The sequence below is a fragment of the Lepidochelys olivacea genome (genome assembly GCF_965140295.1).
Source record: "Lepidochelys olivacea isolate rLepOli2 genome assembly, chromosome: 9".
Classification (NCBI taxonomy): Eukaryota; Metazoa; Chordata; order Testudines; family Cheloniidae; genus Lepidochelys; species Lepidochelys olivacea.
This window is the reverse complement of record NC_140419.1, coordinates 46,564,931-46,589,191: the sequence shown is the minus strand read 5'-3', so window position 1 is coordinate 46,589,191 and position 24,261 is coordinate 46,564,931. Positions and strand designations below refer to the sequence as shown.

Below are 24,261 nucleotides of genomic sequence, written 5' to 3'. Positions count from 1 at the left end.
TGAACAGACAAAGGTTTTGAGAGGGGAAAAGAGGTAGGGATCCCTGTAATGCCAACAGCAGACACAGATTTTCCAGATCAGGGAACCTCAGGCAAGTCAGTGGTGCGGATTGTAGAAAGAGAAGCTCCAGTATCAACAAGGAAAGGGAGAGAGAGATCATTTACAGTCAGGACACATTCTCCAGTAGGGGACAGAGGTAATAAGGGAGCTAAAACTTTGTGAGGTTCCCCAGCATCCCGTCATTGTTGGGGTGAAAAATAGGGTTGGGGATCAGCTGGAGGAACCAGCGGGGGGTTCACTTGATTTCCCATACAATTATTAGGTCGTCTTGGACACTCTTTTTTCCAGTGTCCAGGCTGTTTACAGTAGTTACAAACCCCAGTTAATCCAGCCCCCCGCCCGCTTCCACAACCCCGTCCCTGTCCCCGGTGTGGTCTGCTTAGTCCTGAATAATGCTGTATCTGCAGAGCCATTAACTTTTGGGAGGACTGTTCCTCCTTTCCTTTTAAAGTGCGGTGGCAATGCTCTGCTACTGCCAGCAATTTGTCCATGGTTTCAGTCTCCCATCCCACACTTATTCGTTTTAACATGCTGCCTGTGGCAGGGAGAAGACCATCAACAAATGCATGTGCCAAGGCCCCCTGCCCATTTACATCGGGCTCTTGTATTCCTGAATGTTGTAGGAAAATATCAGTTAGCCGGGACCTATAGTCACCTGGGCTTTCTCCTTGTCCTTGCTTACAGCAACGTGTTGCTGTCCAGTTTGTTTTAGGAGACCACACTTTGGGAATGGCTTGATGCAGGCGCTTCCAAAGAGCCATACACTGGTCTCTGTATACCGAATCTGGGCCAGTACTTTTTATGGTTGAGTGGCGTGCCTCAGCTGGCCAGTCTGTGGCAGCCAACCATTTTTCATAATAACTGGTAGGAGCTAACAATTTACACAGTTGGAGGAGATCTGTCTCAGAGGGTTCATAGGTTTCACAGATTAACAGAAACTCCTCAGCAAATTTGACAGAGTTTTCCTGTGGTTTGGGAAAACTTTTAACTATAGATAAAAGTTCCGTACAAGTCCAGGGCTTATAATCCCATATGGAGTCACTTTCTCCCATCTTAAGGACTCGTAAAGGTTCCACAACAGTTTGATCAGAGTCTCTCATTAACCTCCCATCAGGTTCTCTTTTCCAAGAAGAGATGTCAAGAGAATCTTTGCAGTCTGCTTTGGATTTCTTCTTCATAATATTTTGCAGAGCTGCGAGGTCAATGAGGGTATCTTCTTCACTTTCATTATCTGTAGTCACTGAAGATTTTTCCTTTTCTGATTTCTTATTTGTGCAGGAGTATTGTGGGGGTCGGGTTTGATCCGGATCATTGCACAGGACTGGACAAAGGGGAGCGCTCGGACTACTGGTGGGAGAGACTGCATCCAATTGAACTGTTAGGTTTTTTTGATAGAATTTTTAAGAGAGGTGAGTTTTGACTCAGTCCATCTACGATTTGCCTCTTCCCACCACTGCATGAAGCAGTCTACTTCTCCTCTCTCCAATTTGGTTTTTGGGAGGACGAGTTTGCTTTTTAAAGCGTCCACTCGATCCTTGTCCCAAGAACCTAACAGTGGCCACTGTAATTTGGGGTTCTCTAGAACTAATTTGGACCATTTTTCAAGAAACCTACAAGAGTCCAGACCCCTCCTAAAATACATAAAATAAGCTGGAGTTCCCTTAGGGAACTGTTCTACCTTAGACTTCTGATTACCCGTCCAGGAGGACTTCACACAGCACTCACACAAGAAGGAAATTCGGGCTCAGCAGAGCGGTACCCGGTGCAACACACAGAAAGGAGCCCACAGGCTACTGCCTCAACTGCCCTTGCTTTCACACCAGGGGTTATACCCAAGGCGTGGTGCGGCTGCAGCTGTGCAGAGTCCACTTATTCAGACCGTCGGGACGGGGACCCCTTGGTCAGCCAGTCTCCGGACAGAGATGGCTCCCAGATTCACACACACACCACGGGGAAGATGGATAGACACAAAGGCAAGACAGTCCTCAAACCGGTTAAAGCACAAAAATAATAATTACCTGAGACGTCTGATTCCAGAAGCTGGATCCAAAGACCCCTACCCGAACAGAGTGGGAACCAACAAGTTCAGTGGCGTAGACTGCTGCTGCTGCTGTGTACCTTTCTGTCTTGTGGAGGATCGCTTGGACTAAGCGTCCAGGCACCGGCTGCCACGATCGTCCTGCAAGGCAGTCAGGGATCACACAGCCTCAGTGAAGCCGCTTGCCATCTCGGTGGGACCTCCAAATTGTCAAAGTTTGACTCAGACTCACAATTTATTAGACCACTCTGTTTTATTAGCAAAGCTGCTCTGCTAATACATTTAGAAGTGAGCCCCCTGAGTGGGGCTTGTGTCTTTTAATTTATACAGTTTTTTGGAGAACAAGTTACAGAGAAGTTACAGACAAAAGAAGAAAAAGGTTTTAGTCACCACCCTTCGAGATCCCTGAGACCAGTCACGTATCTTCAATTACCTGCCACCCTTAATAATCTCCTTTAACAGCTTCCAGTTAACTTAACTAATTGCCCTTCACACCTTCCATTCTGATGCCTGCTTCTTAGACGTGCTGGCTCTATCTTAATTGGTTCTCCGTTCAAAAGCTAACTGTCCCTACGTGCTCCCTCAGATACTTTGTAACATGTTTTGGCATGCCCTCTCATATACAATGTATCCAGCATGTCCCCTTATACAACGTTATACTTATACAATGTTAGACTTCCACAAGGGAATGTCAAGCACCTTAATAAAAGGCAGTGCTCTCAGCCTCACCAATAATAAGTAATATACACACATATATATCTTTTTTCATACCATGCACTATTTCCCTGTGTATTAGACAGATTAATCTCAGTTTTCACATGCTTCGCAGCTTTGTTTTTGATCAGTTTTAGAAAAGTAAATAAAAAAAGTCAACGTGTTGAGTATTTGTCAGCTAAACTCTTTCATTTCAGTTGTTGAAGGGAATAATGCATGAATTCCTACACAATACTTTCACCAAATTGCTTTTGAATTGCTGTGATGTCATCCAGAGTTAATGTGTCCATGATAAATAATGCATTAAGAAATGCTGATTTTCCATAGATACAGTAAGAAAACAATTTTCAGTTGATATCAGCACCCTCGTTTTAGTCTTTGCGGTATCTGTATATGTTCCTTTTGGTTATTATAGTTTAGACAAGCTGAAACAAAAATCTTTGTTGCAAGACATCAAGACATTGATCTTAATTTAATCATCAAGTCTGGAAGTATGTGGTTCTGAAACTGGACACATGTTATGGTAAGCTACTAAGGATAGAAAAGGCTCCTTTTAGTCATGGAACTCGGTGCATGAAATCTCTTCACTCAGAAAACCACACCATTAATGCAAATTGCGTCTGTGCTTCCTCATTGATGGGAAACCAGTCTACAGATTTGGCCTTTGTGATTCTTCTGTGCTGTGAAACTAGATGCTTTGCTAGTGAATTAATTCATAAGTTGGCTCCAGGAACCTTTGTGTTATAATCATTGTTACAGACAGTCTACCTGGACACAATACAGAAGTTTGATCTTTCGCTGGCACTTTGGAAAATGGATTAGTAGCAAAATACCTCAATTTTTATATGTTTAACATTTGAATTCCTCTAATTTTTTGGCGCTTGTAATGGATCTGCTTATAAATGTGAGAAAAGGTGTAGCTTTCAGGTTCCATCGGCTTTGTCATATTTGCAGATGGCTGCCACATCTGTAAAAAGCATTCAGACTGCAACCTTTTTCAGGTAGAGAACGTGCAGAAGATACTGTCTTGTCTCAGCAAATAAATGTTATGGTAGCAGGTGTCACCAGCTGGTAGGACTACATAGTCTTTAAGTACTAAGTGTGCAAGCAAGTGTTTAGTCTTGGAATAAATGCTTGTGGTGGTGTTAGTTTTTGTTATGAAAGGTTCTGGGCAGAGGAAACTGTGAGAATGGCAGGAGAGTTGACAAAAATAATTAACTCTAATAGAGACCAGAGAGCAGAGTTGTGTCCTGGGAACTGGGTATTGGTGTTAGGTTGAGATTCCTAGAAGCAGAGAGTACCTGCGTCTCTGTTCCAGGACTGGAGTGTCTGTGCAAGTAAAGTTATGCTTAGAATAGACTCAGATTCTTTGACATTGATTTCTCTTCCATTGGGCTCTGTAGAGGGGTGCTGGTGCTGGAAGAAGGGGCAATAGTATTATGGAAATAAAGATCCAGACCAAAAGAAAAGTCCATTGCTATCGCACTTCCTGCCTAGAAGACACTTTAGACTTAGGGAAAAAACAAATAAAACCTTCATTGGAGATAAAAAATATTTGTCCCTCGTCCTGTAAGGAGCACCACTGGGGAACTCCTACAGCCCTGTGCCCTGGCTGGCAGGCAAACTGAGCTGCTAAAGCACCAAATAGAGTCATAGCTATGTACACAACAGCTTCCTGCCTTTTCTGCTCCATGGTCCGCAGTCCTGGACGCCATCCCTTTTCTTGTTATGGCTTTGCAGCCTACAAGAGTTTCTACAGCTCTAGGGATGCAGGAACCTCCCTGTGTAGCACCTAGATTAGAGAGAAACTGGGGTGTGAGACTTGGGACAGTTTGTTGAAAATCACACTAAAACCACAGAATTTGGAGAGTGGGACTCCAAAAAGGGGTGGGGAAGAGGAGGAGCCGTGGCCCTGTGCTGGCCAGCAGAACACAGCCAGTGCTTCAGGGACAGCACTCTGATATTCTCTGGCGTATGTTCTCCAGGTACTTTTCCTGGAGCACAACAACCCCGCACTGCCCTCAATATGGGGATGTGGCTTAAAAGCTACAACCTAACCTTAATCTTGCATATGCCAAGATCTGCAGAGACCATGCTTATTCCCCCCCCTACTGTTACTCTCACCTTATCAACTGTTTGAAATGTGCTATCCTGATTATCACTACAAAAGGTCTTTTTCTCCTGCTGATAATAGCTCACCTTAGAGTGATCACTCTCATTATAGTGTGGAGGGCAACACCCATTTTTTCATGTTCTCTGTGTGTGTGTGTGTGTGTGTGTGTGTATCTATCTATCTATCTCTTCCTACTGTATTTTCCACTGCATGCATCCAATGAAGTGGGTTTTAGCCCACGAAAGCTTATGCTCAAATAAATTTGTTGGTCTCTAAGGTGCCACAAGTACTCCTCATTCTTTTTGTTCCTGAGGAAGATTTAAATCCATTCTCTGCATGCATGGGGAGGGAATGACCCAGATTCACTGGAGAGTTACAGCAATACTTTTGGTAAACTTGGATTAAGTTTAGAACAGGGGAAAACTGCATCTTCCTGGTTCCAGGGTCTTGTTCTGAAAGGTCTACACAACTTGACTCAGGGCTTGCTGTGCAGGAAATGAGTCTTTCCTCCTCTTCCTCTCCTTTGTCTTGTTCTCCTGCCTTCCATCTTGGCTATGAACAAGGAATGATAGTTTGACTGGTTTTACAGTAGTGACAAGAGTCTCCTTGAATTGCAGACCGGAGCCTACGTAGCCAGGACAGGGACTAGGTGCTGGGTGACAGACAGAATATACAGGGCCATGGAACAAGTTGAAGTGCCCTGTGATGGGATCCCTGGGGTGCAGCCTGGGGCTGTGGGACCACTGTGTCTCCTTAACTCTCCAGCCTGGGTTGTCTCTCACAATGCTTTGCTCGTGACAAACCGCAAACCCCTCCAGGTGCTGTTATCACTCAGCACAACCGCATGTGGAGCTCCACACCCAGCTAGCTTGCATGAATGCTCACGGAGCCACTCATAAATCACACAGAGAAAGGCTACAGCCAAATCCCCCCAGCTCCCAGCCTTGTACCTCAGGAATATACTGTCTTGCACTACTCAAGACGATCAGTGCAAATGTATTAATTGGTTCACCACTTCATGGATGGAAAGTGAATATACACCAGCCTTGGTAAACTTGAGCAGATTTACCAAACACTTCAGGCAAACTTACTGGTAAAGATAAACAGTAAAACAAGTTTATTGGCTATAAAAGATAGATTTTAAGTGATTATAAGTCACAGGCAAAAAGTCAGAATGGTTACCAAATAATCCTGTCTATCTCTATATCTATCAGCATGCAGTCTAAACTCTCAACCCTATTAGACTGGGCAGCATCTAGATTAACCAGTTTTTCTCACTCCACTGGATATTACAGTTCATAGTACACAGGTTTCACCCTTGTCTATGGGGATCTAATAACTGGGCAATTCCCCAACTCACAGGATGTTTTAGTGACAACCATACAACACAATTTTCAAAACAATAAGTGCATATGCACTAATGATGCACATATTTAGATAGAACCATGGCTTTCAGCGGAACATAACCTTTCCCCAATACCTCACACGGCCTGCTTTATTTGAAATATCACAATTTTATATATAAATGATGAATATGGGGGTTACAGGGCGCTCCCCCTGAGGTATAGAGTGTCACATGCTCTTTCTCCTCCTTCAATCCCACCCCTAATTTTTTCAGTCTGTGCCCATGCTGGGATTTTGGTTAGTTTGTCCTCTTTCTCTAGCTGGTGCGTTCTCTCCTTTTCTAAAGGATCCTCCCCCTCCCCATTCTTTTCAGTAGGTCTTGCCCTTTTTCTCCAGCTTGCTCCTCCCATGTTTCATTTCTTCCTCTTTCCATGAAGTTCAAAAGCTGGTGAAGGGTTTTCCTCAGACTCTGCTGGTTCCCCTGAGCATGGCAGCAAGCTTGCTGCGACCTGCGCGCTGATTGTGCTGTCCGCAATTGCACAGTGCTGCTCAAGGTGGCAAGGTGATTCTGAACTCCATCTTTTTCCTGGGCACAAGGTGACGGCAACTCCCACCTACCACCAGGATTGCCCTAGTCACATGTCTGCTACGAACAAGGAAGCATGGAATAGGATAGAAAGGTGGAAAATATTTCTCCAGAGCATCACTGTCTCTCCTTTTTGCACTTGCTGCTTGTGTCCTCTCACAGCTGTGCTGATTTGGGGGGGAACAGGTGGGTCAATCCCTGGAATTTGAAAAAGCTCTTTGTGACCAGGTAAAGTTTGCTAATGGGGAATCAGTAAAGTGAGTGAGGATGAGAGCTCTGACATTGAGCAGAGCTAACTGCCTTCTGCCTCATGATTGTGTCTCCCTTTACAAGAGAGAAGCCTTGGCTTTTAAGTCAGTCATCCTTCATACCATGACACTTTTCCCCTCACTCAGAGCGGCCATTTTGAGAAATTCTCTGACTTCATTACTTCAAACCCTTTTCTCTTTGTGATCAAGTGTCAAGCATCATCCAGCCAGCCAACACCTGTCTGTGACAGGCATTCTTAGCATTTCCCTCTCTAGGTTTGGTAATTCTCAGACTTGCTCCATGCTCTCTGTATCCCTTATTGCATCATGGCCACCAGATTAATTTTCAGTGGTTTGCTGACATTTACATAAATCACCCAAGTAGAGCAGAAATCCTCCCTCCCTCCTTTCTTGGAACAGTGTAAACCTCTAAGCCGAGTGACAGATAATTTCCTCTCTGCTAGCTCATCTCTCTGGGAATTTCAGCTTCTTGCAGTCATTCAACGTACCACATCTCAGTTGATTCAAAGGCAGGCTTGGTGCAGGCCTGCCAGCTGACAGAGGGAAATTAGGCCAAGCGTTTCTACACAAGGGGCTCATTAGAAAGGAGAGCTCACAGACAGTTTCATTCCAAACAGAGGAACCCAAAGCTCTCCTGAAAAGAATCCCCACTCATTGAAGCAAGTGAGACACATACAGGCTTTAAGCTTTGCTGTATTCAGCTTTAGGGACATTGCATATTGTTCACTTGTGTTGGTTGTTTGTCCATCTGATGACTTACGGCTTATATATATTGACAGCCTCAATGTCAGAGCAAAGGAATGGAGATTTATTTGTATCTTGCCCAGATACCTCTGACCAGGGCAGCACAAATACCTGAATACACTAGATAGGCAGAGCAGTGGCCTGTAACAGCGTACTGCATGGCCAGGAAGAACCATGGGGACACTTCCATAAATAAAGAATTCAAAGGATGTTCCTCCATTTGTTTACAGCCACACAGACTACCTTTAAAGAGCTGTAGATAGGCAGGAACCCGTTCCCACCAGGCAGAGGTTCGTCTGATATTTACTTGTCTTTGGCCTGGATCATTCTGCCAAGATCCATGCGTTGGGGGCCCAAGCTAGAGAGCAGCTCATTGATCATCTTATTATCTCCTTGGGCTCCATGGAGGGCATTTTACAGGTCTGGTGTCTGTGGTGGGGGTAACTGGGTAGGCGATGCACATTTATATTAAAATGGTACCTAGAGCAGGGGTGGGCAAACTATGGCCCGCGGGCCAGATCTGGCCCACAAGCCACTTTAAGCCGGCCCGCAAGCCGCACCACGCGGCTCGTCCCCGCTTCAGCCAGGGCGCTGTGTTGGGGACTGCACCACGCAGCTCTCAAAAGCTGAGACATGGCCCTGCTCCAGCTCCTACGTGCTCCAGTGGGAGCTGCAGGGGCGGTGCCTGCGGATGGGGCAGCATGCAGAACTGCCTGGCCACGCCTTTGCATAGGAGCTGGAGAAGGGATGTACCACTGCTTCTAGGAGCTGCTTGAGGTAAGCGCCGCTTGGAGCCTGCACCCCCTTAGCCTCTCCCCATGCCGCAACCCCCTGCCCCAGTCCTGATCCCCTCCTACTCTCCAGACCCCTCGATCCCAGCCTGGAGCACCTTTCTGCACCCCAAACCTCTCATCCCCAGCCTCATCCCAGAGCCTGCACCCCCAGCCGGAACCCTGCACCACTGCCCCAGCCCTGATCCCCCTCCCGCCCTCCAGATCCCTTGGTCCCAGCCCAGAGCACCCTTCTACACCCCAAACTCCTCATCCCAAACCCCACCCCAGAGCCCGCACCCCCTTCTGCATCCCAACCCCAATTTTGTGAGCATTCATGGCCCACCATACAATTTCTATTCCCTGATGTGGCCCTTGGGCCAAAAAGTTTGCCCACCCCTGACTTAGAGACACCATCTGATTGGGTCTTGTTGTGCTAGGCACTGAGGTAAGGACTGTCTCCTACTAGGTGCTAGAGACAGTCCGTGCCCCATCATCTTACAACCTAAGTGCACAAGGCAGGGGATATATGGTTATCCCTGTTTTACAGATGAGGAATTGAGGTCCAGAGATTGTAACTTGCCCAAGGTCATAGAGGAAGTCTGTAGGAGAGCTGGAAATTGAATCCAGGTCTGCTCAGTCCCAGTTCAGAGCCTTAAGCACAAGGCCATCATCCTTCTTCAGGTCATGTACCCTTAGACAAAGTTTACAAAAGAAAAATGTTCACTTAGATTACTTTTAAAGATCTCCTCTTAGATCACAGGCTAAAGTAGCGGGATTAATCCATTTAACTCCCTCTCATAACTCCCTCTGGGCCACCAGGATGGAAAGTTGGTGTCAATTCTCCGCTATGCCACAGACTTCCTGGTAACCTTACACCTGCTTATTCTCTCTATGCCTCAGTTCTCCCTCTGTAAAATGGGGATAATAGTTCTACCTTACCTTATAGAGCTGTTCCAAGGGTAAATGCATTAAAAGTTGCAATACTCAGATACCGCAATAATGGCTAAGGACAAAAGGTAGTTGCATTTTAACAATATTATTTATCCACCAGTATGACTCTTAAATATACAAAATATCCCCTAGTATCTTTCATATTTTGATGTAAAGGTGTTAAAGCACAAACTTCATTTCTGGAAGTGCTTAATCATGTCTGTGAGATCATCATAATTAATGTGTGTTTAGGGGCTTATGAAAATATAAACCCATGTTTGCTTTCCAGTCAGGTTTTCCTCAAATTCCCCTAGCACTAATAAGCTGAATAGGTACAGTATAAGATCACAGATGGAGAAAGGAACTGTTTCTAAGTTGACAGCTCATGACAGTGAATATAAGAATAGGGAAAGCTGCTCTGAATGACTAAAAACACCTGCTTTGAGTGCCTGATTCAGCAAGGTATGTATTTAATCCTGTTGACTTCAATGGGACTTGGGCCTTGATTCAGCAGAGCACTTAAGTGACCATATCCAGTCACTCATGTAGTTCAGAAATAACTCCATGTGTATTGCAAGACCTTGATGTTCACAGGTAATACGTATCCTCCAAGCGTGGACTCTTTAGCAGGTAGAACTGTGCATAAATAGGTCCCTGTAGACATATTATTGGATTTAAGGCGGAAAGCAAAGCTAGTATTATTTTAATATTAATATGATCAATCCATTCGAGCTGGCAGCACTATCTTGCCACCAGAGGAATAAATTGCATACAGGAACAGACTACAGCATCAGGCACATAATCCAAAAGATCCTAATTTATATGCTAATTAGCACAGATGTAAGAATTACAGGGTTAATTAAGCATCATATCCTTCCCACAATTTTATCTGCCATAGACACAGAGAGGAAAAAAATCACGCCATTTCATCAAATTAACCACCATTTGTGCTGCTTCTACAGCCCCTTTTTCTAAACAACCCCAGGAAATTAATCATGTTCAGTCCAAAGGAACATCAGGGGTGTGGGAAGTTCTGATAAAAAAAAAACCATTTTCGGGAAGCACGTTAGATTATGTGTTCTAAATAGACTGAACTCTGCATTTAATTTAGATTAAGTCAGTTTTAGTTATTGAACATGAAATAACTACCAGTTGATTAAGAACTTAGTCACTGAGGTTCAAAAGCTATGTCAGTGCATCTCTTTTTATAAGTGCATCTCTTCTGGCATCGTTGCTAAACTTCAATATATTTTTAATCATCAATTTGTATTTAATTAGTGTACAAAATCCTGTCTCATTACATTTAAATTAAATCCTTATTTCAGGCTCATGGAGTGTGACCACATTTTGGCAAATTGGGCTTGTTTAAATGGCAACTGCCAAATATTTTTATTTTTTAACCATGGCTTTTAGGGGTCATGTCCATTGTTTGTAAGACCTTCTTGGAAACTTCAAACTACTTCTCTGTTTAAAAATGAGTTGGGAAGCTAATTTGACAGTGTTTTGAAGGAAAACTTAAAATGTGAGCCAGATTCTTAGCTTCACAGAGTTTATGCTCCAGGAATCAGGAAGCCCCTGTTAGAGAGCCAGCTATTCCTTCTCAGTTACCTACCTGGCCACTGGCTCAGTAAGAGCAGCCTGTGGGCTGCTCTAACTTGCACCAGCTAGCAAAGGTCTCCAACAGACCACTGCCATCTATGACAGGCAGAGCACCACCCCCTCCCCACCTCTGAACATCCCCACTACATGCCAGCTGGAGATTCCATTTTTGGAGAATTCCCCTCCCCCACCCCACAATGGAGAGAAGCCCAATGTCCACTCCATGTGCAGCAACTGAGCTGTGCTAAGCCAGTGGAGCTGGGCAGAGAGTCTTTCCCCAGGACTATTATAATCTTCTGTGATAGAGGACAACATTTATGGCGTGGAATAAAGGAAAACAATAACTAGAATGAATAGTTGTATACTCCCAAATTTTCTTTTCTTTCTAAGGTTATATTCTTGAGGTACAGTTGTGGCAAAAAAAGGTGGGGTAGTTGCCAAAGAGGGACAAGAATACAAAATTTAGCGTTGGTAAGCAATGAAGTTCGTTAGTGTTTTGGGTCCACCAGAGAACAAACCCCATGTACTGTTACACCCAAGTGAGACTGTCCCAAGTGCAGGCTAGATCATGGATAAAACCAGGGGTCAGCAACCTTTCAGAAGTGGTGTGCCAAGTCTTCATTTATTCACTTTAATTTAAGATTTCGCATGCCAGTAATACATTTTAACGTTTTTTAGAAGGTCTCTCTCTATAAGTCTACATATTATATAACTAAACTATTGTCGTATGTAAACAAGATTTTCAACATGTTTAAGAAGCTTCATTTAAAATTAAATTTAAATGCTGATCTTATGCCGCCGGCCCACTCGGCCTGCTGCCAGCCTTGGTTCCATTCACCTAGGTCGGCAGTGGGCTGAGCAGGGCCTGCGGCCGGGACCCCAGACTGGCAGTGGGCTGAGCGGGGCCGGTGGCCGGGACCCCAGACTGGCAGTGGGCTGAGCGGCTCAGCCCGCTGCCACTCAGCCCGCTGTCAGTCTGGGGTTCCGTCCGCTGGCTCCTGCCAGCCAGGGTCCTGGCTGCCGGCCCCGCTCAGCCCACTGCCGGTCTGGAGTCCTGTCCCTGTCCACATAGAGTAGGTACCTACCTTCTCCCTGGTTCGAGCCCATTCTCTTCCTCTCTCTGCACTGAGATGAGGGTGGGAGTGTGCTGAGAACAGGGCCATAGGTTGCCGATTCCTGGTTTAAACAGTTGGAAAGAGGGAATAAGTATTTGACGCATTATGCAGTTTGTCACAGGTATCTGAAAAATCATAAGGCACCAGACCCATACAACTATGTCGGCACAGGAGTGATCCTCAATAGCAAAGCGGTCAGGGAGCTGCTAAAAGGAGATACTCAGAAGAGATAACACTTAAGTGTGTGAAGTGTCTCCCGCAAAAAGCGAAGAATTAGGTCCTCAATTCTGTTTAATATGAGAACCAGGGAAGGATATTTCTGGCCTCCTCCACCTCAGCATTACTGCCCTGCAGGGTTACCAAACATCTGGGTTTTCCTGGACATGACCTCTTTTTTTGGTCCTCTGATTGCCATCCAGGCAGATTTTTGAAATATGAATAAATGTCTGTGATTTTTCTTTACTTGTCCTTTTTCCAACATCAGTTCTGGTAGAACTACAATTCTCAGCATGCCCTACTAGGAGTGTGCCAGTTTAGTGGTTTGCCACCCTTACTTCTGCGCTGCTGCTGGCAGCGGCACTGCCTTTAGAGCTGGGTGCTCTGTCAGCAGCTGCTGCTTTCTGGCCACTCCGCTCTGAAAGTAGCATCGCTGTCAGCAGTAGCACAGAGGTAAGGGTGGCATGGTATTGACTGTTGAGTCACTGAAAGGGATCAGGCTTGTACAGTACAACTTCAGGCACACATCTTGCAAAGACTTTCATACTTAATTGGTGAGCATTCAACCACTGCTGAGAAAGATACACTCTACAGAGAAATATGCACGGGTACAACAGGAAGAAGTGCAGCAGGAAAAGACTGACTGCATGCAAAAAGGTACATTTAAATTTGATTTACATTTATTTTTGAGGCCACTACACTTGCTATTTATAAATGTTAAATATTCAAAGTAGAAAGAAACAGTACAATAGAAACTGCCCCTTCTCCCCCTACAGGTCCCCTTCCCTCCAGCAGTGTCCTTTATTTGGGCACTTGAAATATGATAACCCTAGGTATGTGGGAACTGAAAGCCTCTGGCTGAGATGGGAAAGATAGAAGTTAGCACTCCTGAGACACTGTGGTGGGGAACTTACATTTCAGAATTCCCTTCTGCCCTAGGAACCACTTTTTCACATTAGTTTGTTTAAAATAAAAACATTCCCTTTTCATCTCTGTTAGTTTGATGCATGATTAAGGCTAAGATTTTGTCAAGGATATGTTTACTAAAAGTCACAGACAGGTCACAGGCAAAAAAGAAAAATTCAGGGAAGGCGTGACCTGTCCGTGACTTTTACTGAAAATACCTGTGACAAAACGGGGTTCTGCAGATCCCCACGCTGCCTGAAGCAGGGCAGCTGCACAGGAGCTAGGAGCTACCTGCAGCAGCTGGGGGCTGCATGGTACCCCTGCTGCCTACAGCTCCGCTGTCCCCTGCTGCCTGTGGGGGCTGGGAGCTGTGGGGTGCCCCCGCCCCCCATGTCATTTGGGAGCTGAGGCGTACCCCTGCTGCCCACAGCTCCAGGGGCCCCCAGTGTCTGGGAGCTGGGGGGGTTCCCCCAACACCACCACCCATGAGCTTGGGGGTTTGCCCATGAGCTTAGAGGTTCCCGCCACCCGGGGCAGCTGGGAGCTCGGGGGTTCCCCTGCCACCCATGAGGTTGGGAGCTCCCCCGCCACCACTACTCACAAGCTATGGGGTTGCTTGCTGCCCGTGAGCTTGGGGTTCCCTGGTGGCCCTGGCAGCACAAGCTTGGGAGTTCCCCCGCTGCCCATGGTGGCCTGTGAGCTTGGAGTTCCCGTGCCATCCATGAGCTCGGGGACCCCCACTGCTTGGGAGCTTGGGGGTTTCCCGGCGGCCGGAAGATTGGGAGTCCCCCCCCACCTGCAAGGTTGGGGTTCCTCATCTCCCACAGCAGATGGGAACTTGGGGGTTCTCCCGCTGCACCTGGCTGTCGGAAGCTCTGGGGGTTCGCCCGCGGCAGCTGTGTTGTACCCCTTGGCGCCAGGAGCTGCACAGGAGCTGCCAGCACAGGGGGCAGGGGACCCTGCAGCTCCCAACCACCACAGGCTGATGTCATGGAGGTTGCTGGAAGTCACAGATTCTGTGACTTCCGCGACCTCCATGACTACGCATGATCAATCACACATGCATGTGGACACATACAAGAAAGATTAGGGATGGGAGGGGTGAGGATGGGCAAATGCACCCACATCTGGTGGCATTTTCTTCTCCTATTTGAATGGGCTGCTGCTGTGTGGCAAAAGGCATCACATTTCTTTTGAATTCCCAGAGCCTAATGCAAAGCCAAGTTAAGTCAACGGTCATCTGTCCACTGACTTCAATGAGCTTTTGATCAAGCTTTTAGGAAGAGAGTAGAGGACTGGAGTTCTTAGGTGTGCCCAGTGTAGGAAGACAGCATATTTACTGCTCCATAATTGCCTGTGGTGGTGACTTATGGGTCAGGGGATTTTCCCCTTCTACAGTAAGCCTCATGAGATGGCTGTTAGTAATTTGAATTCTTCTCACACTTGAGCCCCAGTTTATTAGAAACAAAGTCAAGGGGGGAATTTGTTTTAAATGGAGTGTATTTAAGAAATTTCAGCTTTTAAAAAGTTTGTACAAAATTACATGTTAATTGACAGTATTTTGGAAAAGTCTAGTTCTGTAAGTTCTAAATAATTCACAGCACTTACTTTCAATAGCAGAACTAGGATTTCTTCTGCACAACTGCATTGGCAAGCGCTCTATAGTGTTCACACAGACAGCCACATTTTTAAAAGAACTCAGCACCCAACAGCCCCCTTTAGGCGTCTAAATGAAGTGGGTACACTTTCAAAAGCATTCAGCGGCCTCTGTTATTCTCAACGAGATGCTGAAGAGTGTTGAGTGTTTCTGAAGGTCTGGCCACTCCATTTAGCTGCCTAAACGTGAGCTCTGCTCTTTAAAGAAGCTCCAGTTGTTGGATGCTCACACTCTCAAAAAGCAGGTCTGCATCAGTGTCTCCAGCTGTAGAACAGGTGGAACTGAGTTTATATTTTTTTGAGAGAGGAGCTTGAAATTCAGAGGGCAAACAGCAAGGGGAATGAAGGCTGGTGACATTTGAGAATGAGTGGGCTAACTTGACACAATGGAATGAACGTTCAAGATCCAATTATAGCAGGGGTCAGTTAAGTCAAGGTGGCTATGGAGAATGTGCCATAGAATAATATTTGTAGCCTTGCTGAAATAGGGTTGTGGGCCTCATATTTAACCAAAATTGAAACACAAATACATTTTTTTTAAAAAAAAATTGATAATGATTGAATGTATTAAAACAATAAGATATGCCAGCATATGATGATGCTATTGTCATGACCTGGCTTGTCTGTCCAAATACCAGTACCTACGGCAGAAAGGAGTCAGAACTGCTCAGCTGTGTGTCATAGGCCCCATAAAGCTGAAGGTGAATCTCCATTAGCAGAAATAGAGGTCTATACTTTCAGAGCATGCTGAATTAGATTCTGTACATAATTAATAGATTCATAGATATTTAGGTCAGAAGGGACCATTATGATCATCTAGTCTGACCTCCTGCACAACGCAGGCCACAGAATTTCACCCACCACTCCTGCAAAAAACCTCTCACCTATGTCTGTGCTATTGAAGTCCTCAAATCGTGGTTTAAAGACTTCAAGGAGCAGAGAATCCTCCAGCAAGTGACCCGTGCCCCATTCTACAGAGCAAGGCGAAAAACCTCCAGGGCCTCTTCCAATCTGCCCTGGAGGAAAACTCCTTCCCGACCCCAAATATGGCGATCAGCTAAACGCTGAGCATATGGGCAAGATTCATCAGCCAGATACTACAGAAAATTCTTTCCTGGGTAGCTCAGATCCCACCCCATCTAATATCCCATCACAGGCCATTAGGCGTATTTACCATGAATATTTAATTACCAAAACCATGTTATCCCATCATACCATCTCCTCCTAAGGTTCTTAGGTGGCTACAGAATAATTACACTAATAGATTGATCAAGTCACCTCTTAACCTTCTTTTGAATAAACTAAATAGATTCTGTTTCATTAGCCTCTCACTGTAAAGCTGACTTTCTAATCCTCTAATCTAAGGCTGAAATAAGAGTGTAATTTGATTGGCTAGCAAAAGTTTCTGATCTTGATAAAAATGGCACAAGAATTTTATAGTTTGGAACTTAACAAGCACCTTTCCAATTTATAGAGCCCAGCAGGGGTTAAAAGGAGGTTCAAACAAGGAGTTCTGACTGCACTGAGCAGGAAGCAGGGCCACTGTGGAGGGAACGTTACTTACCTAAACCAGAGAGCGGAGGTGGAAACTCCCCTCTGCTTTTAACACAGGAAGGGGAGCTGTGCTCCCTGCCCACCTTTAGCTCTTGCAAATCGGAAAAAATGTAGGGAATAAACATGAAATGGGCATAGCATACAGGTAACTCTGGGGCTCCTACAGAGCTGATAAGTACAGGGATGTTCTACAGAGCAATATAGGTCACATGATAAGCTGCCTCGCTTGTACATGTGTGTTTTAGTATACCTAAAAGCAAGGTCATGTCTAGGAAGCAAGAACAGAGGGCACCCTTACAGGATTGCAGCATGTATTCTGGAAAGCAGTGAATCAGAAATTAACCTGGGGTCACTGTGCATAATGAACTAATGTGCATCCCCAGAGCCATGTGGTGGCTAAGAGAAAATATGGTCCTTGGATGTGTAAGCAGGGGAATATTAAGTAGAAGCGAGGTGTTATTACCACTGTATATGGCACTAATGAGACCACTATCAATATACTGTGTCCAGTTCTGGTGTTTATACTTTAAAAAGGATGCTGACAAAATGGAAAGGTTTCAGAAAGAAACTACAAGAAAGATTAGAGAGCTGGAAAACCAGCCCTACAGTGAGACTAATGGAACTGAATCTATTTAGTTTATTGAAGAGAAGGTTAAGAGGTGACTCGGTCAGTCTGTAGTACTATAAAAATCCCACCCGGATGTTATGGGCACAATGCAGAAATTACTGGCTGAAGTTCTAACCTGGGTCATGTGGCAGGTCAGACTATATGACCATCATGATCCCTTCTGACCTTAAAAATCTATGATCTATGCTATCCTTTTCACTCCCGCAACACCTCTAAGTCAGAAATATTGAGGGAGTGGCCATGCTGGCCCCGTGCTACTGAATACCCCTCTACGTGGGGACTAAGCCTTCCGTGGGGTGTTAGGGCTGCTTTGCGATGGTGGTGTGATACTAAATGGCTGCAGTACAGGACCTGGCCCCTTGTGCTTACGGGTCCTGTTCACAACGAACAAAGAGAAAAGCTGTGGTCAAGGTTCTGATGTTCAGAACTCTGTCTCAGTACATTTTCCTAGCAGCAGCAGCTGTGTTTCCCAAAGCAGACCCTGGGCTTGAAGAGGCTATCTGGCAATGATTAGCCCTTTTAAGGAGAGTGTCATATCAGGAATTAATTTTAATAAGCTATTTCTTCATCAACTTTGACACCTAGCTAGTGTGTGGAACCACTGTATTGATAATAACAGCTTTACAATAACCAGCTTGTGTAAAATCACCCACACAACATAACCAAAACCACCCTAACCAGATAACAGGTACAGCAGCCTGTGTTTACCATGACCACACAGAGCAGTTTTTCAGTCTTAGGCTTGACTGCACAGTGCATCTCCTGAGAGATCTTGCATGGAAGCCTCACCCCGAGGACAAACGTTGGCTTGAAGTTACAGCAACTTTGCCTAGGCTACTTAAAGGGGCAAAGTCTCTGCAGCATTAAGCACTATTGGCCACTCCATATGCCATGGTTCCTTTGCCCTTACTTTGGGCTTGAGGGATGCAGCTTCGGGTACTGAAATTGACCCTATGCTGCTCCTGCACTAAGGAATGCTCTCCTGGCCCTTAGTGGCTCCTTTTGCACACTGCAGAATCTGAGCCCTTATATTAGAACTGCTAGCAGACCTAGACATCCTGAGGCAAATCTTGGCCCTCCATGCCTGCAAGGGAACCTATCTGCAGAGTAACTAATGATGTCACCTGGAACAGTGGAATGGATGTCTTGACAGCTTACAAGGGATGTGGTGTGGTGTGGGCCCAGAGTGACCAGATGTCCCAATTTTATAGGGACAGTCCCAATTTTTGGGTATTTTTCTTATATAGGCTCCTATTACCCCTCACCCCCAGTCCCAATTTTTCACATTTGCTGTCTGGGGCCCTATGTGGGGCCAATATCTATGGGGTTCTGCATCACCACCGGAGGGAGCAGGGCAGGGGAGGAATGTGCGGTGGGCCTGGTGAATCTGCTGTTACATGAATTCAACCACTATTTTCCTTGTGGGGACAGGGAATGGGAGCTGAGGGTGTTACTGTAGTCTTGAGGCCGCACAACCGGTTGCTCTGTGGACCACTGTAACTCCCTGGCCTGTGAGGTGGGTCTGGGGATGGAGGTGGGTGAGCAGAATTCCTTTCCATCTCCTCCCAGAAGAGCTCCCAACACACAGTGTGGCTACTTGCACACAATTCTTTGTCTCTGCTTGCCCCTTAACTCCTTCCAGGGCTCTAAACCTTACAGCTTCCACTGGCCTGGGCAGGGACACACAGTTCTTCAATCCATCATGTCTCCCCGTTGTTCTCAGCCAGCATAGCTGACTGACACGAGATTGGGAGTTTTATCCTGAGCTGCCAAAAGGCCCAGAGAAGCAATGCTGTGCGAGAAACAATCAGCATTACACATGCTGCTGTATGCTGGGACATGATAACCTTGAAAATTTAGCTGGTGGTGAAATCCTAGATCAGTGCTGCCCCTGGAGAATCGTCCTAGGGTCTGTCTTTAATTACAATGCTACAGCAGTACAGCTGTGCCGCTGTAGCACTTCAGTGTAGACAGTCTCTACAGCAGTGGGGAGGGGTTCTCCCAGTCCCACTGATAGAGTTAATCCATCTTGTCAAGAGGCGGTAGCTAGGTTGATGGAAGAATTCTTCTATCGACCTAGCACTGTCTATGCCTGGGGTTAGGTCAAAATAGCTACATCTCTTCCCGTGAGAGATGTGGCTATGCCAATGAAAGTTTTCCGTGCACACCAGCCCATATTTGAGAGAGAGAGTTCATTCTACAGCCATTGGCTTCCAAAATGACCTGTAGATTACCAAAATATCTTCAGAATCTACTGCTCAAACTCCCATAACTGTCACATGTGACAAATTCACTTTCTTCAAAAGGGTTAATGGCAGGGAGAAAAATACGGAATTGAAAATCCTTAGCCACTGGACAGAAAGGCAGGGTGGAGTAGAGAGATAAGAGAATCACACCCTAGAGCAATAGGAGATTCAAGACACAGCAGATTAAATCTCACAGTCTTTTCCACCAGCACTTTAGAGCTCACAAACATTTATCTACTCATTTTATAGTGTTCACAGTCACTTCTCATCAGAGCCCTCCCTTAATCCAGCCACTTTAATGTTAATCAAATATTGATCTCTGTTGAAGTCAATAAATACATTTATTGACTAAATTTTTAGTCTACGAATAAACACAAATTAGAGGAGTCTTTCGTTATAAAAAAGTGGCAGAGTGGAAAGAGACTGGCAGGTAATTGATTCATTTGGAATTAACTTTAATAATAATCACATGTCCTCTGGCGTTACTGTAAATAGCACACTTACTTCCCAGAACAGCCTTCAAAATAGGTGGCCAGTATATAATTTTATATTCAATGAAATGAAGCCACTCAGATATTAAAATGGATATAGAGCAATAAATAGTTACAAAGAGGCACCAGGTTTTCCTCTCTGTAAATTGTAGAGAACGGATTTTACCCTTTCACTGGCTCCTGCGAAACAGCTTGCCATAATCTCTGGTTGTTTATTATTTATACTGCAGTCATGCTAAGGGGTCCCAGGAGCAATTAGGACTCCAGCGTGCTAGGTGCTGCATGTACACATAGTGAGAGCTGACCCCTGCCTGAAGAAGACAGAGTGTTACCCCACTGTTTTAGTTAAGAAACTGAGGCACTAAGATTACATGACTTCTCCAAAGTCAGACAGGAAGTCTGTGGCAGAACAAGGAAATAAACCCAGCACTGCCTTAGTCACAGTGCAGCATCCTTTTTCCAGTGCAGCTTTCCCATCATTAGACAAACACCTGTGAGGAATAGTCTAGATAATACTTAGTCCTGCCATGAGCAGGGGACTGGACTCGATGACCTCTCAAGATCCCTTCCAGTCCTATGATTCTATGATCATCAGGGCTCTTAGGCTTCAAATCATTGCCTCTTGGAAAGGGACATAGCCCTAAAGTCCTCACTCCACAAGGAATGAGGACAAGGGAGGGCTAGCCTCGTCTCTTTCCCTTGCTCCCTCACTTTTCTCCCAGACTGACTGTGAGCACAGAGGGAAAGGGGAACGAGTGGCCCCACAAATTTTCCATTCACGTAGGCACCGTTGCTCTGGATCTGTTTATTGCTTTTGACTATTAAAGCAAGAGTTTCCTCTTTTGAAAGGCTCTACATGAATATATAGAGGGAATAAGGGTTTAAATAAAGACTTGTGATTTGTTTTTTAAGTTTTAAAAGGTTTTCCTTTTGTGTGAATTTTAATAAATGTAAGGAGTGATTTCTTGTTTGGTGGTTACAACAACTAAGCCATTAAATCCTGAATCTTACCTACTGGTTGTGTGGCACTCAAGGAAATTAGTAGAGTAACAACATCTTTAAGATCCCCTTTGATCCTCACAAGGACCCTCCTCCTAGGGTAGAGACCTACCTATATTTGGGCTTTGTCTTTACTTGGTTTAATTTAGGGGATTTCTCTCTCTCCTTCCTCTCCCCCAGCAATAACAGTTTTAGGACAGATAATTTTAGGCTAAATACATCTGGCAAGTAAATAATGCTGTTGTAAGAAAGCACATGAACAAGTAGTAAGAAAGGGGTACTATTCATTGATTTTGTGGGGGGCTACAAGACAGACACCCCTGTCAGGGTAAAACCAAATCACAGGAGATCTCTAAAATACAAAATTGAATTCACCTTTCTAGGTACAGCATAATAATTCACCCATGGCATCATTTGCAATGTAAATTTCCATAGCCTACACAGAAGTTTGATAATTTTGATATTCAAACCCTAGAATTAATGAAGTGTTTTGTAATGCACTGGGAGTGAATCTCTTGCTTTCATTGCAAGCATAATTTATCAGGGTTCTGACAGCTTCTCAAGCCACATGTAACTGATTCTGTTAAAGAGATTCTTGGTCGTCCCCATCCACCCCCCACCCCACAAAAGAACTTAAAGAAACCTCAGCACTCCAAAACCCAAACAGAATTGCCAAAGATAGTGATAATTCTCTTATAGCCTTTGAACGTTTTAGTCTAATCAGTACCATGTTGTCTAGAACTCATTGATAATCAAACATGCAGGCCATGTACACTTCTACAGGAGTTCCATCTCCTCCTTCTACATTTATAGTATCAACTACACAAAGGGCTTGACTGCTCCCATTGAAGTCAGTGGGAGTTTTGCCATTCAGTTGACTGGCGGCAGGATCAGGCCCTTAGTGTAAATTTAGGTACAGTAATAGAACAGTTAAAGCATACAGCAGTATTTTAGCTAAAGTTTTCTGAGCAATGATTCCCTGTACAGTTTAAAGAAAAAAGATTATGAAATTTAAGGTGCTGATGGGGTCAGTTATGCTTTGAAGGTATGAAAGTAAGTGAAATATTTAATTCCATTAGGTACCAACAATACTGAGACAATGGAGGCACCATTAGGCTGATCCAGAGTACAATTATATGTTAAATTTTTACTTGTACTTTTACAGTTAAATTAAGGCCAGTTTTGCATTTCTTTCACACCTAAAACTCTGCATTGGCATTTATGGACGTTTGAGGTACACAGAGAATTCAGGATCATTTGAGTATAGAGCATTTGAGCATAGCATAATCATTTAAACCTATTTCTTAGCTTATTTGAACCCAGGTTTTTCATAGCTGCTAGCAGCTATCTAATTAATTGATAAGCTTTCATAGCTACAAGAATCAGGCTTCAAATTTCCCTGTAATCTACTAAAATACCCTTTATTGCTACTTAGTTACATATTCACTCAACCCACCCTTACAGATAGTGGAAACCAAACTTCACTCATTATTATCCGTCATTTCGTCAAGATCTTCTACAGCTAAGCATGAAGCCTCAAGGCATGGTGTTGTGTTCCATCTGCTGGCACTGAGACCACTTAGAGAGTGTTAAATGAGTCTGCTCGACCGCCTTAGCTAATAGCCAGTTGGCTTTTGGCTCATGCACTAAACTCCAGGGGTCCCCAGTTCAATCCCGCCAGCCGACGCCTGGGGTTTGTTGGCGTTACGAGTGGGGGTCGTCCCGGATTTCAACTGGGAAGACTCTGAAGCTCGGGACTCACTTCCTCAGCTAGGGGAACTAGGTAACCCACACACCTTCCGGGTGTGGTGTTGTGTCACGTCTAGTGGCACCGAGACTACTTAGAGAGAGTTAAATGAGTCTGCTCTACAACCTTAGCTAACAGCCAGTTAGCTTTCAGCTCATGCGGTAGAGGGTCATGCACTAAGCTGCAGAGGTCCCCGGTTCAATCCCACCCACCGAGGACCAGGGTCTGTCGGCGTTACACTTGCCTACACTCACATTTTGTGAAGCATAACATTTATTTTTTCTAGTAATGATCAGAAGCTATAACTGTTACTCAGTTACAGGTGTCTACAGATATGGATTTGCACTGGGTGTAAGTCAAGGCAGAATTTGGCCTGTAGTTTCTGTCCGACTCGTGTTGAGGTCAATGGGAATCTAGCCACCGATTTCTGTGGGAGTAGGATCAGGCTCAGGAAACAAGACAAGGTTATCAGTGGTAATATGGTTCCAAAAGACATTATGCTAGGCTGGATTTTACCTGTTTGAACACTTTGCTGAGGAGTCAGGAGACATGGGTTTGATTCCTGGCTCTGCACAGGGTGGGCAAGTCATTTGGTTTTCCCAGTTCTTTGCTCAGAGAGAGTGGATGGAGAAAGTGCAGGGATCCGACACTCCTCAATCCCAACCCAGGCTTTAGCGCAAGAGAAGAAGCGGTTTGTTCTCTTCCGAGGCTGAATAAATAATTTGGTGGCGAGAAGGGGCAAAAGATAGGGTGGAGGGATCAATCACTTCTAGGTTGCAGACCCTCTGCGGACACTATTCCAGCATAAGGACTGGAATAGTATCCTTTGTTCTAGTGCTCTTTCTGGTCTCTATCTCTCCAAACCCACTGAGCCCAATCCCCATGCAGCGTCATCAGGAGGGCCTACCATCACAAGAAGAAAGGGAATGACCCTGCTGAGCCAGCACTCATCCCCTTCTGTGCCTCAGGTCAGATCCATGAGATCTGGGTCTCCTCCACTAACCCATATTATTTTATAACAGAGAAGAGAGAAATCTTAAAAGATCTTCAGAATACCCTGCCGATAACCTGAAGCTATATTACAGTAAGTCTGAAAAATCCACACCCCTGAGCAACGTACAAAGCCGACCTAACCCTGGGTGTAGACAGTGCTAGGTTGATGGAAGAATTCTTCTGTTGACCTGGCACCAACCTCTTGGGAAAGTGGATTACCTACAGTGACGGAAGAACGTCTCCTGTTAGCATAGATAGTGTCTACAGTGAAGCATTACAGCAGTTCAGCTGCAGCATATCTAGTGTAGACAAGCCCTTATAGTCTTTAAGAGCTGACATGCACACAAGCTGGTGTATATGCACATATGTACCATAGCTATGTACACCTACAAACCTCAGCTTATGAATATGTGTGGGCTATTTAGGCTGGGTGACATAAGTGTGTGCTCCGAGGACAGGATGTCTTCCCAAAAGAGGTGCTCTAGTTCAATCACATTAAGCTATTGGGCTTCATGCATGAATCACTAGGTGAGACACTAC

General features: G+C 45.0%; 1 protein-coding gene across 4 annotated transcripts in view; it reads left to right on the top strand.

Moving 5' to 3' along the window:
• Window positions 1-24,261, top strand: part of LOC311525888 (uncharacterized protein) — a 253,634-nt gene that overhangs the window by 129,192 nt on the left and 100,181 nt on the right. For 2 of the 4 annotated variants that reach the window (XR_014712884.1, XR_014712885.1), the window contains one exon: window positions 1,339-2,920. The exons of the other annotated variants lie outside the window; for them this stretch is intronic. The gene's annotated coding sequence lies outside the window, so the exon portion shown is untranslated. Of the gene's footprint in view, window positions 1-1,338; window positions 2,921-24,261 lie in introns of those variants that run through there. 4 annotated transcript variants of the gene reach the window in all.